A 15,779-nucleotide genomic window follows, 5' to 3' on the forward strand; every position below is an offset into this window, starting at 1 on the left:
GGTGCGCGATATGAAAGGAAAAATGCTTGAATACATTGTTTTAACGACACCTTTGCTACCACACAAATTTTTTATTGCTGCTTAACATTTTTTATCGCATTTTGTGGGCAAAACTGAGACTTCACAAGAACACAAAAACAATGGATCTGTCGACTGTGAATGGAAGAATTTTAATAAAATTTCATTAAGCATCTACAGCTTTCTATTGTGCCTTTTTCTCATCGACACCAACGAGAAACATGAAAAAAATAGCATAAATAAGAAGAATAATCAGAAAAAGGCAAAAAATGGGCAGTTGCTCTTGCCCTTTTTTACTCCGAAAATTCAACTATTCTTATTCGTATGGGAATTGGATGTACTACAATTATTGTAAGCCAAATATAGCACATACTGATATTAACAATGAATATCACTGTAGCTGAAAACGATATCATTAAGATGCTATAGACATTCCATAGATGGAACTGTTCTCTTGGCTATATTGTATACCATTAGTGTTGATGATTCTTGAAATGATTACAATAGGGAAGAGAAATTGATGATAAAGTAAAGAAGAAGCAGTAGCTGTTTAAAAAAAAAATTGTCTGGAAAGTTGGTATTGAATGTCTGAAGGTTGTTAAAATTGTAGTGCTGAGGATAGATATATTGTGGTTTTGGAATTGGAATTTCTTTTTCGATGGGTGTTTTGTGGTTGAAATTGAATGGATCTGGAATGTTGGGAGGATTGTGAGATATTTTGAAATTTTAAGATTGGTTGACTCTAGCATGCAAAGAACGTGCTCTCAAGAGCTGATAAAACTGAGGAAACGCATGCATGGTTATCTAGCATATTCAAGGTGAGTATGCTCTTAATCAGTAAGTGTAATATATAGAATTTTGGATCAGCCTCTAACTTCGCTGGTTGTTTGGATCTAATGTGATCCATTGGTTCATGCCAGAACCGAAAGAACAACTTGACATAATGTCCAGATGATAATTTGACATATTTTATGGAATATTCTAGAAAACATGTCATTAGTCGACCGTAGTTCTAGTTATTAACTAGATTTTATGTCAAGTTGTCCTCTTGATAGAATCTAGGTGGCTTGGGATGGGATTTAAGACTATTTCTGCCTCGTGAGCTATTTGGGGGATCTCCTTGAGATGACACAATAGCCGACTGGACAAAAATACGTTAGAACTAGTCATGAATCGGACATTAAATTGCCTTCATCTAGTTATAGTCGACTAGATGCTCGCAAGTGCTTCGAAATGTCAAATACCTAGTGAAATACTCCTTTATGATCAATTTCTTTAAATACACTCCAAAAAGTAGGGTTTGTGGGTTTATCCCCTAACTTTACTCCTCCTGAATAAGCCCCTGATTCATCGAAATCCCACAAAATCCTCATCAAATCCACGGATCCATTCAATTTTCACTCTAACTCCCTCAAAATCATGAAAATATTTCATTGTCATGAATAATTGAACAAGCATGCAGCAGCAGCAGAAAGAAATGCAGTAAGGATAATCGCACAAAAAAATTTCTTATTTTCTCGTTTATTAAAATTTTTTTTATGCTTTCTTCGTTGGCTAAAAATACGCATGTACATTATAACATCCATAAGGCACATAATAAAACATATTTTAAGGTCAATAACCCAGCACATCATTAGAGAAGATCCAAACAAAAAGAAAAAGAATAAATAAATTTTTGCTACCTGGATTGCCGTACGTAAACAATTTTTTTTTGTTGCTCTCACACATATTATGTCTTGTTCAATAAATGTTCAACTTAATTAGGTAACATTAGTGTGCGGCTATTTAGATGTTCCTTTACATCACACTTCAATTGAATGTGAGTAATGGCATTCAATAATGACACAAAGGAAGGTGTTTATGCCTTTATTTTTCTCCTATGTACGAGTATAATAATTACAAGCACAAATGAGCAAAAGGGCAGCACTGACTGACTGAGGCAGCAATATACATTTTTACAGCAACAATAGTCAATATGAATTAAATTGAATGGAGAATTTCTATTGATGCAACATTATTACAAGTTGTCAAAATGAAATAAGAAAAAAAGAAATCCAATTTCAGCTTTCATGTGAGTGTATTGCTGTATACAGCTCATAAATGCACTTAGTAATTTCGATTGAAATGTAGTTTTACAAAATCATGATTTCCTTTGTGGGATTTTGTTGTGAGAAATCTGTTTGATGGTCATTGATGGACGATACAGGAGGGAATCTAACTCAATGGCCATCGATGGACACTTTAGGTGGGTTAAAGTAAGTCTGGATAGTTCGGTGAAATTCGGTATCAGGTCAGACTCGTGTTGGTATATTGCCTTAACAGATAAAGAAAGCAATTTTGAAACTATTTAGGCCTTTCTGTGTCATAAAGGAATGCTCATTGTCAGCTAAAGACCTTTAACCTCCTTTTTATGCCATGCTGAGCTTTTTATGCCTTACTGAATTGCTTTGGCAAATTTAAATTTGTATTTATTCGCTTAATTTTGAATTCTTGATTCTAAACTTGATTATTGCTAACTGACTTGCAATTTCAAATTGATATAGAGCCCGCAAATTGATAGATCCAGTTTCAGGCGGTAACTGACTGAGGCTATGGATCATAATTGATCTGTAAGACCAGGAAAGTAAGTGAACAATTGCAGTTCTTGACTGTTATAGCTAGTCAGGGGAGTATACTCATGAAAAAGACGGGTGTTTGGTTCCTGTAACCAATTAAATGCCTACTTAATCTCCTCATTTGGACATCGTTGGTTTTATCAAGGACATAGGTATTTTATAGAGAATTTAGGATAGTACAATAAATTATCGATCGCAGTGCCGTTGCTTTAAGCAAACCCAACATTATATTCTATTCTATTGTAATCTTCTCAGAGCTCGAAGTCGAATCGGATTTAAAATGGAAAAATCAACTTAAATCGTCTTAAATCCATACAAAATTTGAATCAGTTTCCAGTTTGTGCCTCAAATTGTTGAATGAAACCCAAAGAAATTCTGACAAAATCTCCTCAAAAACATCACACACAAAAAAAAATATTAAAATAAACCAGCATGGTGCAAATAATGCATTAAATTGAGCTCATTGAATCAATGCTCTTTGTAATTCATAAGGCTTCACAATGTGAATTCCACTCGACACATTGAAAACAAAAAAATAGCATTTTATGCAGCGAATAAATGAGAAGCTTTTGAAGTCAACGACGATTACAATTCATGACGATGTGAAATTGTAATTTGAAGAATGTTTGAATGAAGTATGAAAAGCTGTTGAGCGTAAATGTTATGTCGATGACTTTTGATTGACATTCATTTTTCATAAATGCTGAATAGTTTTTCCTGTTGGAAGTACTGAATTTTGATCAATAATTACAATTTTCAGAAGTAGCTTTAAAAAATCACATCCGCCTAGAATTTTAGCAACAATTGAACCTCCCATCTTTCTAGAAATTTCAAAATTAAATTGAATTCTCTTTAGAGTCAAGTGACAGGAAACTTGCAGTTAGTCGTAATTACTATTATCGTCACTGTATGACCCCTTAATTCGATTTACTGTATAATTATAGTAATCACATGTCTTATTTTAAGAGGGAAAAATATTTACTCATAAGTTGAGGAATATTTCTGATTTAATTCAATTAATGTGACATTCTACAATGAACAGCTTTCCCGAGTAGCACATATTGTTCGGTGGGGCACTGCTCCAGAGTCGAATCAACTGAAAGACGCCGTGCTACTCTCAAGAATCTGATTCTGATCCCACTATAAACTGTAAATGGTGTGGTACAACAGATTAAGAATCGCAGTGCTTCTAGCTCATTAGGATGGGCCCATCAAGCATTTTATACACTGATGTCGCTGTGTCCTAACAGGCAATGAGCGTGATCTTCCTTAAATATACCAGATGAGCATCCTGGTAAGCATTGCTTCGAGCTTACTCAGCTCTTGAAAGCATGATATTGGTCTGCTAGAGGTGACGACTGCTTCCGACCCATTTAACCTCGAATACTCGATCCCCTGCATTGTGCTGCTCGGCTATGACATTGTCAATTTAAATATAATACAAAACATGTATTTTCTAGTGATGTAAATGCATTCTGGACATAGAAAAGAAATGAGGGCGAGGTCAGGGATGAAAGATGTTGTGGAAACTTAATAATCTATCATTTCACTCTACTTCCATCCACCCTCGATATAATTCAGAACATTTTCCAATCTAAGAAATTCGAGAACTCAATCAACCCTGACCTAAATCTACTTCGATGCTCGAAAGACGGAAGAGAATGAAAATGAGATGATGATAAAGTTTTTGCCATCGTTGAAGCTCTCTGCTGTACTCCTTGGAAGTAGAACAAGTACATTACCTTTTATTTTTGATGGTAATGTAGTTGGAATGATGAAAATAAATGGAATTTTCATCGAGCTTAAGAACTGATGTTTATATGAGTAAATTTATTTTGGTGCATCTGCTCATAAATTTTTTATAGATGAATTGTCTTATTTTAGGATATAAAATTTTGATGGTGTTTTTATGAGTTCCTGGGGAGATTCGGATGGTTTATGTATGAATTTTGGATGTAGTTGGATGGAATGGGAAATGGGTTTGGTGTTTTTTGGAAGTTTAGTCTTTAATTTAAATGCAGGTTTTGAAGTTTTGGGGAATTTGTGTTAAATTTGGGTTGGAAGTAGCTGTATTTATGTAGAAAGAACAATTTTGAGTATTTTTGGACAATTTTGAATATCTTTGTGAGTTTCAAACCTCAATAGACTCTATTTTGTCTTCTCTGAATTACTTTGAAGCCTTTCACGACTCCCTTAAGTCAAATAGGATTCTTTTGAGTCATATCAGAACCATTAGAACTTCTCAATTGAGTCTTCTAAGTCTTATGTAATTCTTATGCGCCTTATCAGACATTTTGAACCCTTAGAAATCCTGAATTAAGTCTTTTCAGTATAATTAAAGGGTTTTTCGATGCCGAAACCGAGAATGAGTCTTCCCGTATAGTCTCAACATCAAAAAACATACTCAAATTCAAGAAATCTTCGTCTTATGACACATCTGAAGTTCCTTGTAACGTATTTCAGGCGGAACTATCAAGTTACTACGACTGCCAAGCAATCTTCTTCTAAATTTAATTACAACATTCAATTGACAGTCTATTGAACACTGTCAGAAAGCTACAAGGCTAAAAAATGCAAAAATAGTGCTCTCAGGCTGGTAGAGTCACGTATGAACTAGATTTCATCAAGTTTAACTACATTTATTTCCTATCCGGATATAATTTAACGTAAGCTGCTTAATTTTCCATAATTCTAAGCAACTCCAACCCTACTTAGCAGTTCCAAGCCGAAATAAATTCACAATTTATTCCCGACCCTCGAAAAAATACACAAAAAAAAATCTAAAAATTCAACAAACATTTCAAATGTCAAATTTTGACGGCTATGACTAACAACTTCTCAGCTAAAACTTACTCATTCATGTCATAAACATGAATATAGTAAGTAAATACGCAACCAAATAACCCTCCAGACATCCAAAAATAAACACGAAGGATTAAAAAAATTTCAATTTAAATAAATTTAATCATGAATAAGAAGTCTGGATCAAGTAGAGCATAAAATTCTAATTCATCAATTTTCGTCTTCAACAGCAACAAATTCTCATGGCAGACTGAACATTACCGTTTCACACATTTATGGATCCAAACCCACTCGATATGTTGGAACTGAATTTCGAGCACGAAAAAAAATGAGAGCGGATTAATATTATGACTATTGTTATTGTTATCGCATTTCTATATCCATAAATTCATAACTAATATTGAATGCAGCTGTTGTTGCATCTTCTCCTTTCTACCATTTCCATTCTATATATATGAATATTGGAACTATAATAAAAATAAGATTAATCCTGTAGATATTTCTCTCGTTTTCATTTTTGACATAATAACTACTGGTGGCGTACGTACGTTTAAGCTATAAAAATCAATTTTTTTGTTGTTCACGTATTCCTGCCTCAATTATCATTGTGTACCCTATCGACTGCAGTCTCACATGCAGTCATATGAGAAAAAATAACTAATAAGAATAACTTTTATGAACGTTCATAAAGTTCCTAATTTAGTCGGTCGTACACGAGGACAAAGTAAAATGTATGAAAATTAATCTTTATTATGTAAGGCAGTGGTGGGCAACCTGTGGGTCGCGGCACACTAACCCAGAGTCATACTCAAGCTAGTGTGCAGCAGCACTGGAATTTCTTGGAAATGCTTTGAATCAGTCGAGGCTTAAAAAAATGATGTGCCATAAAACAAAAGGTTGCACATCCCTGGAACCTTTTCATTCTGAATCGCAAAAAAAAAGAAATTTTTTTCGGATAATTGGAAATGGTAAATTGTTTGCAAACAGATTAGGTCGAGGGGTTGTTCCCTGCTTGTGCTCCCTTTATTCAATATGTGCATCGATTTAAAAACTCATCAATTGATCTGAATAAGCCGGAATGAAACACAAAAAGAGAGATGAGATAAAGGAACAAAAAACTGTAAATTTTTTTGAGTGAGAGAAAAATCGAAACGACTAGACTGGAAACAATTTCCTCTTAATATTTGATTTATGCTGTATATGGCTATTTCTTATTCCTTTCAATGTCATACTCACTCGATAATGCACGAGAACTTTTTTATACCCAAAAACTTTATTCCGTTTTCATTATCAAGTGCACATTTAAATATTATGTATAAGTATGTGTTAATCCCCTTCCGTATGTCTAATTTTAATATTTCAACCCCTCAGCCATCAGTCTAGAAAATTCTGGTCCTGTGAATTTGATATTTTAAGCACTTAATGACACCATAAAATAGAGAGAAAATTTTACCCCGACTTTCACTAGAATTTGTTGTTGTTGTACTCTCGATGACTGCTCGTGGTTACTGCCTGTCTCTAAATTTATGCAAGAGTATGAAAAAAAAGGAATTAAATAAATTTCATTTCCTCGTAGCCTTCATTACCTCCCTGATTTTTTTGTGTATGTGCTGGAGAAGTCAGGGGGATATTCAGGGATGAACTCAACCCAGCACCTTCCCCTTCCTGCTTTTTAGACGATTTTAGATCAAATTCTTCAATGTTGCAAGAATCGGTGCTGGATGTTACCATTCCAGAGTCAAGCAAGGTCAATCATGCCACAGTCAACCAAGGTCTGTCATGCAATAGTCAAGCAAGGTTTGGCTTGCTAAGGTATATTTCGTCCATTTCGTCCATAGACATGGTCATGCTGATCTAGTTCCGGATTTTGAATTGATTAACTAATATGTGCTATTCATGTCTATCCCCTCAAAAACCCCTGACTACACCCCTGTCTAAAAGTTGAATAAATTGTACATGTCTCACTCAATTTGTGTATGTGTGCACTACACAATTCCTTGCTAAAGGGAAATCAACTTTCCAATTTTCACTCCCTTAAATGTGCTTTATATTAAATTTAGTTCTACATAGTTACTCTTTATATATTTTTTTTTGCAACATAAAAGCGAGAGACATGTTTATGTTGTTCGTGCTTCATGCTATTCAATTCACAGGATTTTTTTTTTGAAAAAAGGGAAATTATATCAAATTTTATTTGATAAGATTTAATTAAACTGGCATTAAAACATTCTGGATTTTTATGGTACTGAAATATTTATTGGAATTGCTCATATGTTTATTTTTTGGATTTATGCTGGGATTAAAGTTTGTTTTATTGATTTTTTTAGAATTTTGTGTGGATTTGAGGGTCGAATTACAGTTTTAGTGGATTTAAAAGGATTGATTGTGTTTGGCGGCAGAGTTGGATCGACAGCACACCGTGTTTGGTAGGGAGCAGCTGCATCACCGTATTAACATTATGACCAGCAGTTACCCTGACGGGATCGTTAAGTCGCATTTTGATTCATTTTCACCGTATTATGCCACTCGGGTTTGTAAAGTCTACTATTTTGCCCAATTCTGCTTAATGCCTTCAATTCTACACAATTGTAGGAACTTAAGGACTTAAGGTCCAAATCTACTATTTTGTCTCATAGGAACTGTAGGTTTCAAGTACTAATATCGTAACTAGATTCAAGAAACATGTCCATTTTGTCTAAAGTCTCCATCATCCTCGATTTATGGATTTAAATCGAATCTCGGACCAAGTTAGAGTCATGTTGATCTGTGACTGGATTTTTCATTGATTATCCAATTTGTACTATTCTTGATTCAGAGCAAGTCAATCGATTTGTGCTATTTAGGATTCAAAGCCAAGATTGACTGACAAAAATCGGATAATCGATCAATAATCCGATCCCAAGTCGGTGTGACTCTAACTTGCAAATGCTAAACCATTGTTCATTTCCTTACTGCTTGAATAAATCCCAACATAATCACCAACAACTTCAATCCTACATTCAAAAACCAATTAAAATCTCAAAACAGAATTGACATCAAAAACTAGGTATCAATTAAAAATATCCTGCAAAATTCCCTCAATTCATACACATCCACATCCATGACTTTACTATTATTATTTTTCACTTTACAATTTCTGTTCATTCCTTTTCCATTTTTTTTTCAATCTTTCAATAGCAACATTTCATTATACACAGCAATTCTAAAAAAAGGGCAAGAGGCATAAACGAAAGAAACATTAAAATACGTAGCAGACATACAGCACATATACAGCATAAATCTCTCCCCTAGTTTTCAATTAAAACATTTTTTTTTCCTTCTTTCTTCTTCTCCTGTTTCCATATTTCAATGCATTTGTATACACACATATAATTTTTTTTTTGTTGTTGTTGTGCCTTTTATGCACCATCATCGTAATGACGATGTACAAAACATATGAAGCTGCTTTGAATTTTTTTTTTGAGGATTGTAACAGATGAGCTATCGAGTGTTGCTCGCAAATGCATTCATTTTTTTGTGTATATTATTCTTCTTGCCTTTTCATCTTCAAGTGCAGAAGGAAGGAGAATCCAGAAGCGGATTATTTTTTTGAGTGAAATATGAGTTTGCTACTCTAATTGCTGAGACATAGAATGTAAAGTACGGCATTTCATTATTCATTTCTGCTTCAATATTGTGAAATAAATGTGAATTTTACGTGAAAAATTTTGATGTACAAAAAGGAATGGAAGTGCTGCAGACATAGTCATGCAGACATAACAATAATGAATTGGAAGTGCACATGAAATAATAACGCGAAATATTCATGCATTTTTAAAAATAAATATATTGATGCTGCCTGCACACAACGTGTCATGTCTAACTAACGAGCCGATGAATTTATTGCCTTTGCGTTACTTCAATACACGTGCCGTACCCATTTAACAACATTCAACCTGCATACCCGCATTCTTGCATTTCCATTATTAATGCAATTAATTCATGTGTCTGTGGATGAAGATCTGCAGATGAGACAAATTTTTTTATTGGAAGGACTCTTTTTTTTATTAATAGGAATGGCCGACGAGGGGATGACTGAGATAATAAGCATGAATATTGGCAATAAAAAATTATTGTATTGTGTGAGAAAAAAAAAAAATTATGTGTGAATTTATTGGATGTGGGATGTACTGCATGCAATTCATTCATTTTTTTGAGGTTTTTTAATAATTTAATCTCGACAATAAAATGAAAATGTAAAAAGAATGGATTAATATTTTTTCATTATCCCCTTTTTATGTTAATTAATGAATAAATGAGCAAATTGAGTAATGCTCAAGAGGGTAGAGCTGTGGTAATCAATGTCTGTATCACACCTTATTTAATTTAATTTTAATTTTATTAATGAAGTAATTTTAATTATTGAAAAAATGAATTACAATTTTGCATTTGTGGGGAATTGTGTCAGGTACAATGCCTTTAAAAATAGGCATACAATTAGTCAAGAGAAACCTTTCTAGCTGCTAGCTGAAGTAATTTTACGACACAAATGCTCCAAATCCCAATTTTCTGACTCAATTCCTAATTTATGACTCAAGTCTCAATTGAAATGAATTTTAAAGCAAATTTAGACTATAATATGAAACATCCAGTTCTAAGAAGCAATTCTACTTTTAAGGAATCGAGTATGACATCCCATAAATTCTAGTTTTCGTTAATTTTTGATTTTTGTAGCTATAAGTTGACTGTTTTGAATTATAGAATGACATTAAATTGAGATTTACATACAAAAACGCATGAAAAGAAGCTGTCGATAGACATAGTGTCACAATTGAAACTGGTAATTGCCAAGCGTTAGCCAGCGATAGAGCCAGCTTCAGGAGCCGACTGAGGAAGGCCATGAATCACACTTGATCTGTACGGTCAGCGAAGAATGTAAGTATACAAAAAACGCTGGCTAGCAGACTTGGACAAACTCTAAGCATGCCTGAGAATCTAAAATTCTTTGGCCGAGCAAGACCTGCAGACTCTGCACCTAAAATGTAAAAAATGCTGGCTTCTTGGACGAACCTTAGTATTTTACATATGGATTTAAATAATAAATTCCAAATTTATCAATCTACAAATTTACTCCCTAAAATCGAAATGTCCCTAAAATCCCACAAAATAATTAAAAAAAATCTTTCCAAACTGCCACACTTTTGAATTTGCATTTTACAATTTCCATATTTTTTGTCATCACCCATCCACAAAAATAGAATTTTAAACAGCTAATTTCTCGAAAATATTACCATAATTTCACAAAAAATCTCCTCCTCTTTTCTGTCTGAATAGAACATATGTGTAGCACAGTCATAAAAAATGATTGTACTAAAATTATCCCTTCAATTGCGCCTCATGAGAAGTCATTTAAGAATATATTTTTAAATGCGTTTTAAAATAACAATTCTGAACGGAAAAATCATAAAAAAGGGAAATTTATGCAGCACATCCATGAATATTAGCAATGTCATAAAAACATTAATGGCTTTTATCCTGTCTATTTCTTCCTATTTATAATATGGCACCAATATTTGCATTTTAAAATCTTTCATCAGCAGTCGACTTATCGGAACGGAACCGAAAGGGGTGCCCACAACATAAAATAAACAGAAATTGTAAAATTTAATTGAATAAACAGCAAGCCTAAAGGGGTTGAATATGTTTAACAGAAATCACTGCTGTTCAACTGACAATTTAAATATTTTGGCTACAATTTCCCCTTGTTTGTTAAATCTGCTGATGTAATGAATATCACTACAAAGTGTGGGAAGTGGTTGTTTAATTGATAGATTTACGAGTGCGGGAGTTCAAGCTTGTTTAGATAAGACACAGATACAAAATGAATTAAATTGCGTTCATTATAACTCAATTTTCGGAGATTAAATATGAGTTTAAGTTTTGTTGGATGTGTTAACGTCCCTTCTGGCATTTTCATGCTTGAGAAAATTGAAAGCAATTAAGTCATAACGCACATGACCTCCGTCTACATTAGTGTAGATAGCTTGTGGGATATTTGATACCATTAAACTTTTCTTTCCTGCTTTAATGCCTTCTCACATTCATGCTAAAGTAAAAAAATTGCATTTAAATATCAAGTATCAGGTTTAGTAAATTTTCAGCATGATGGATATGAATTTAATATGAGCTGTTAAAAGACGATTAGAGAAAATTTACGAATTTACTTGAAATAAAATTGCTTTTCTTGGAAATTTAGGTCATCAATATGAATTATGGAATTAATAGGCAATCTATCCGAACTAGTAAGTAGTTCAAGTGCTTTATCTTTTAATACTTTACAGTATTTGAGTTTTTCTTGGGATACAATTGAAGATTATTGTAATTTGAAGCTGTTTGGAGCTAGTTGTGATATTGTTTATGGTTTTTATATCGTTTTGATAATATTAAATGATTTTTAGTGGATATTACTCCATATTAAGTATAAATTTATATAGAAATGCCTGAAAATCCGGCTCCAGATCAGCATGTCTCTGATTCCTGGCAAGATTCGATGAAGTCTTGCCTCAGGCTAAAGTCAACTGGACTTGGCATCGGATTTTCGGCTTTTCTACATTTTGTGTCTTCCGGGAAAGCTCGTAAGTGGATAAACTCAGTGCCTGAGTGGACAAAACTGTGTTATAACTGGTTAATGGCAAGTTAATTTCCAGTAAGTGACTTCTTCTAACTAGGATTTGCCCAAGAATCACTGCCCTGCATTTTCTGCATTTTATTTGAACATTCCTGCAGTTTTAAGCTGTACTTTATAGTTTGTTAAACGCTGCGTGACTGATGTTACCAATTTAAGTCTCCTCGATGAGCATCCTCTTTGTCTGTTAGAGATCAAGTGAATTTAACTGCTTGGAGTTGAGTTATAGCTAATTTTAAAAGTTGGATAAAGTCATGAAACCTAATAAAGAGCATCTAAATAGTATATTCTTCATTAATACAACAAACTCAACATCCCAAGTGCCTTAAAAGTGTTTAAAATCCATTTAAATCATTCATCTTCATCTTGTCTTCATCAGCATCTTACTTCCAAGTAGTTACATTGTATCTTATAGTAGAATAAAAACCAATAACTATCAATATCTCTTCTACTTTTTATTGCTGATCCGACAAAAGACTTCAAGCATCTATTCATTCGCAGTAATTCACTCTTAACAGCAATTTTACAACTTTGTTGACGCTTTGAATTATATTCCTGTTAACAATTTGACCTCACAACATCATCACGGACAGTAAAATGTACAGCAAGAAGAATAAAAAAAGTGCACAACAGAAACACGATTGTAAGCAAGATTTTAATGCTTTAAGTGCACGATCTTTATGTACTTAAGTACGAAAAAAAAAGAGAGAATTCTGTGTCTTGTAAATTGATAGTTCCCCCATCCATAAATGCATATTCACTGGGTCATTCAGCACATACAAAATGTCGTTCTCATTTGCCTCTCACTCTTAAAGTGCTTCAAGTTTTCAAGTATTATGCAAGCTCGAGTATGAAATTTTATACTGACATGTTAAAGATGATGCGAAGGAAATGCTTTAAGAGATTAAATTTATCGTGTTATGAGAAAAATAAACAATAAAAAAGGCACTTGGCTGTTGAAGCTTGAGAGAATCTCATGAGATTGTCTTACTTCTTCTTAGAATTTGCTCACTTTTTTTGTTAGTGTTGCTTCATTTCAGCTCCAAAAAAATAATGAAATTTTAAAGAAATACCTTCAAAAATCCGGTAGATCAGCTAAACTTTACACTAACTCCATCAAATTTTTACAACTCCAAACAAGCCCTCGAACCTTCCAACCTTAATTCTCTTCTCACATCAATTTTATTGCTAATAATATCAAAAAGAATTTCATCCTCTTAAACAATACATAATTCATTTTGATCGCAAATAACAAGCAGAAGGAAGCGATAATCAGCACAAAAAAAATTTGTCACTTTGAGTGAAATTTTTTTGTTATTTTGTTCGATATTTACGACAACAAAACGAGCACAGAATATAAACAAGAGATACTGTTCGTGCTTAATGGCCCTTAAGTCATAATTCATAACAATCTCAATCGATGATTCAACAAAATTACCGAAAATGATGATTAAATTCGTGGAAAAAGAAAGAGATGTGTGTGTTGGAAGTGAGAATGAGATTTATGGACGGAATAATGTGAGAATTATTTAGCAAATATGCAAATTATGAATTATTGAGATATTAACTGGTCGAAAAATTATAATTTTAAATTTTTTACAAACCTGCTAAGGAATTAAGCAGCTCTGACATAAGCAACATAATCCTAAAATTTATTTATAATCCAAATATTTCTTTTATGTCCAAATCCAATTTTATTATTTTTTAAAATATCTGAAATGAGAAAAAAAAGTAAAATTTGTTAGATTTCCAGTCATAGATCAAACGATTCTGTGCATTTTGCTCACAGTCTTAATATCTAAATTCAATTTGGTAAGCAACATGATATCGATTAGAAATAAAAAGTTACATCCACGCATCTTTCATCTTTTTTTTCTCACTGGCATGCGAAGAGATTTTTATTCGATGATAAATTGAATTTCTGGAGAGATATTAGGCTCCTATGAAGCAAATGACCGGTCATTAATAAAGTATTGAATAGATTGAGAAAAAAGTGAGATTTTTTTTTTGTAATAAATTCTTACGCAATCGCATTAAATACAGAATTATGTAGTGTTTTGGAGATAATTGAGAGGATTGTAGTGCGTGGGTAAGAAGGTCTTATGGATGCAGATGTGGGGAATTGATTTAATAACTGAATTCTTCTAGAAATTAGATTCATATTTTGTAAAATTATCCAAAAAGTATGAATTTAAAGTAAATTTGAAGATTTCCTGATGATAACCAACGTAAGAATCTGTAAGGCACACGATATAGAAAAAGATGGACAAAAATGTCTCTAGACAAGCATGACAAAAGCGTTAGACCGTATATGACTTGAATCCAGAGTCATGTCAGCTTGATGACACTATTTTGACGCCTTATATACTTAGACGCCTTGTAGAACTTAGAACTAAACATACTCGGAAAGAAATGTCCGAAAATTGGGTTCCTGACCATTTTGACTGTAGCTTGGCCAAATTAAGGAACATATTAGTATTTCAAACGCTTTTTTGGGGACTCCGTCTGATTTTAGACTTCTTATTAAGCAACCAGTTAATAGCTTTAGCCACATACATTTAATCAATCCACTGAGTTCTAATTACAAACCAATTTATTCAACAAAAACTCAAAAATTTCCATAAAAACATCCAAATAATCACTCAGCATCTGAAATGAGAAAAAAAGTAAAAAATTGTTGCATTTTCCATTTAAACAACACAATTTCAAACATTCAATATCATAATTTCAAATTAGTAGGGTTTTCAATACCGAACCGAATTTTCAATACCGGTATTTCGGTATTGAAAAATCTCAATACCGGTATACCGGTATCATACCGGTATCCGAAATTCAGACCAAATTGCTGTCTAAAGTCACAAAATTGTTAAAATTTTGCATTTTTGATATTTTTCCGTTTACTAAAATTTTTAATAAATCAATTTAATTGTGTACTATCAAGTAAAAAACCTTAAAAAAATTAAAGTTTTCCAAATAAAAAACTATGCTTTCTTGAAATCCCGGTCTTGATTCATTTTTGGGATCGGGATTGAAATTTTCGGGATTTCCCGGGAAATCCCGATCCCGATCCCGATAGCGAGAAAGCATATAAAAAACTATAAATTTTTCATTATTGGAACTATTTTTCATATGTTTTTATGGGTTAATAAATGCAAAATAGTTAAATAACCCTAAGAAGACGAAAATACGTTTTAACTAACTAATGGGAAGATAATGTCCACTCGATGATTAATTTTTACGTGTTTATGTAAACTCAGAAACATTATTGTGCATATCATTTTTTAATAATGAAAACTAAAATCAGTTAAAACAATTTCCCAACTAATGGTTCAATATAAAATTCATATGTTAAGTTTAACACGTAATTTGACATTAATTTGGTTATGTTTAATGAACACCAAATTCTCAGCGTTTCATTTAATAGAAAAAATTTAAAATTTCCCTTATATTTTTCCATACCGAAAATACCGGTATTCGAAAATCTTCAATACCGGTATTTCGGTTTTCAAATAATTTCGGTATACCGGTATTTCGATACCGGTATTGAAAACCCTACAAATTACCCCTCCAAAAAAATCGCTCAAATTTACATCAATTATCGCAACAAATAAACGAATCATTTTCCATTAAATGGATATAATTGCAAAAAGTTCTCCATACGTACAAACAGTTACCAAACG

At 32.8% G+C, this 15,779-nt stretch overlaps 1 protein-coding gene across 1 annotated transcript in view; it reads right to left on the minus strand.

The window, feature by feature from the left end:
* LOC139089072 (neural-cadherin-like) overlaps positions 1-15,779 on the minus strand; it is an 89,716-nt gene that overhangs the window by 23,537 nt on the left and 50,400 nt on the right. Inside the window, exon 2 of the mRNA XM_070638501.1 lies at positions 13,704-13,812. The gene's annotated coding sequence lies outside the window, so the exon portion shown is untranslated. The remainder of the gene's footprint in view (positions 1-13,703; positions 13,813-15,779) is intronic.

Source organism: Chironomus tepperi, unplaced genomic scaffold (genome assembly GCF_022539635.2).
Source record: "Chironomus tepperi strain 1889 unplaced genomic scaffold, CSIRO-AGI_Ctep_v1 contig_174, whole genome shotgun sequence".
Classification (NCBI taxonomy): Eukaryota; Metazoa; Arthropoda; class Insecta; order Diptera; family Chironomidae; genus Chironomus; species Chironomus tepperi.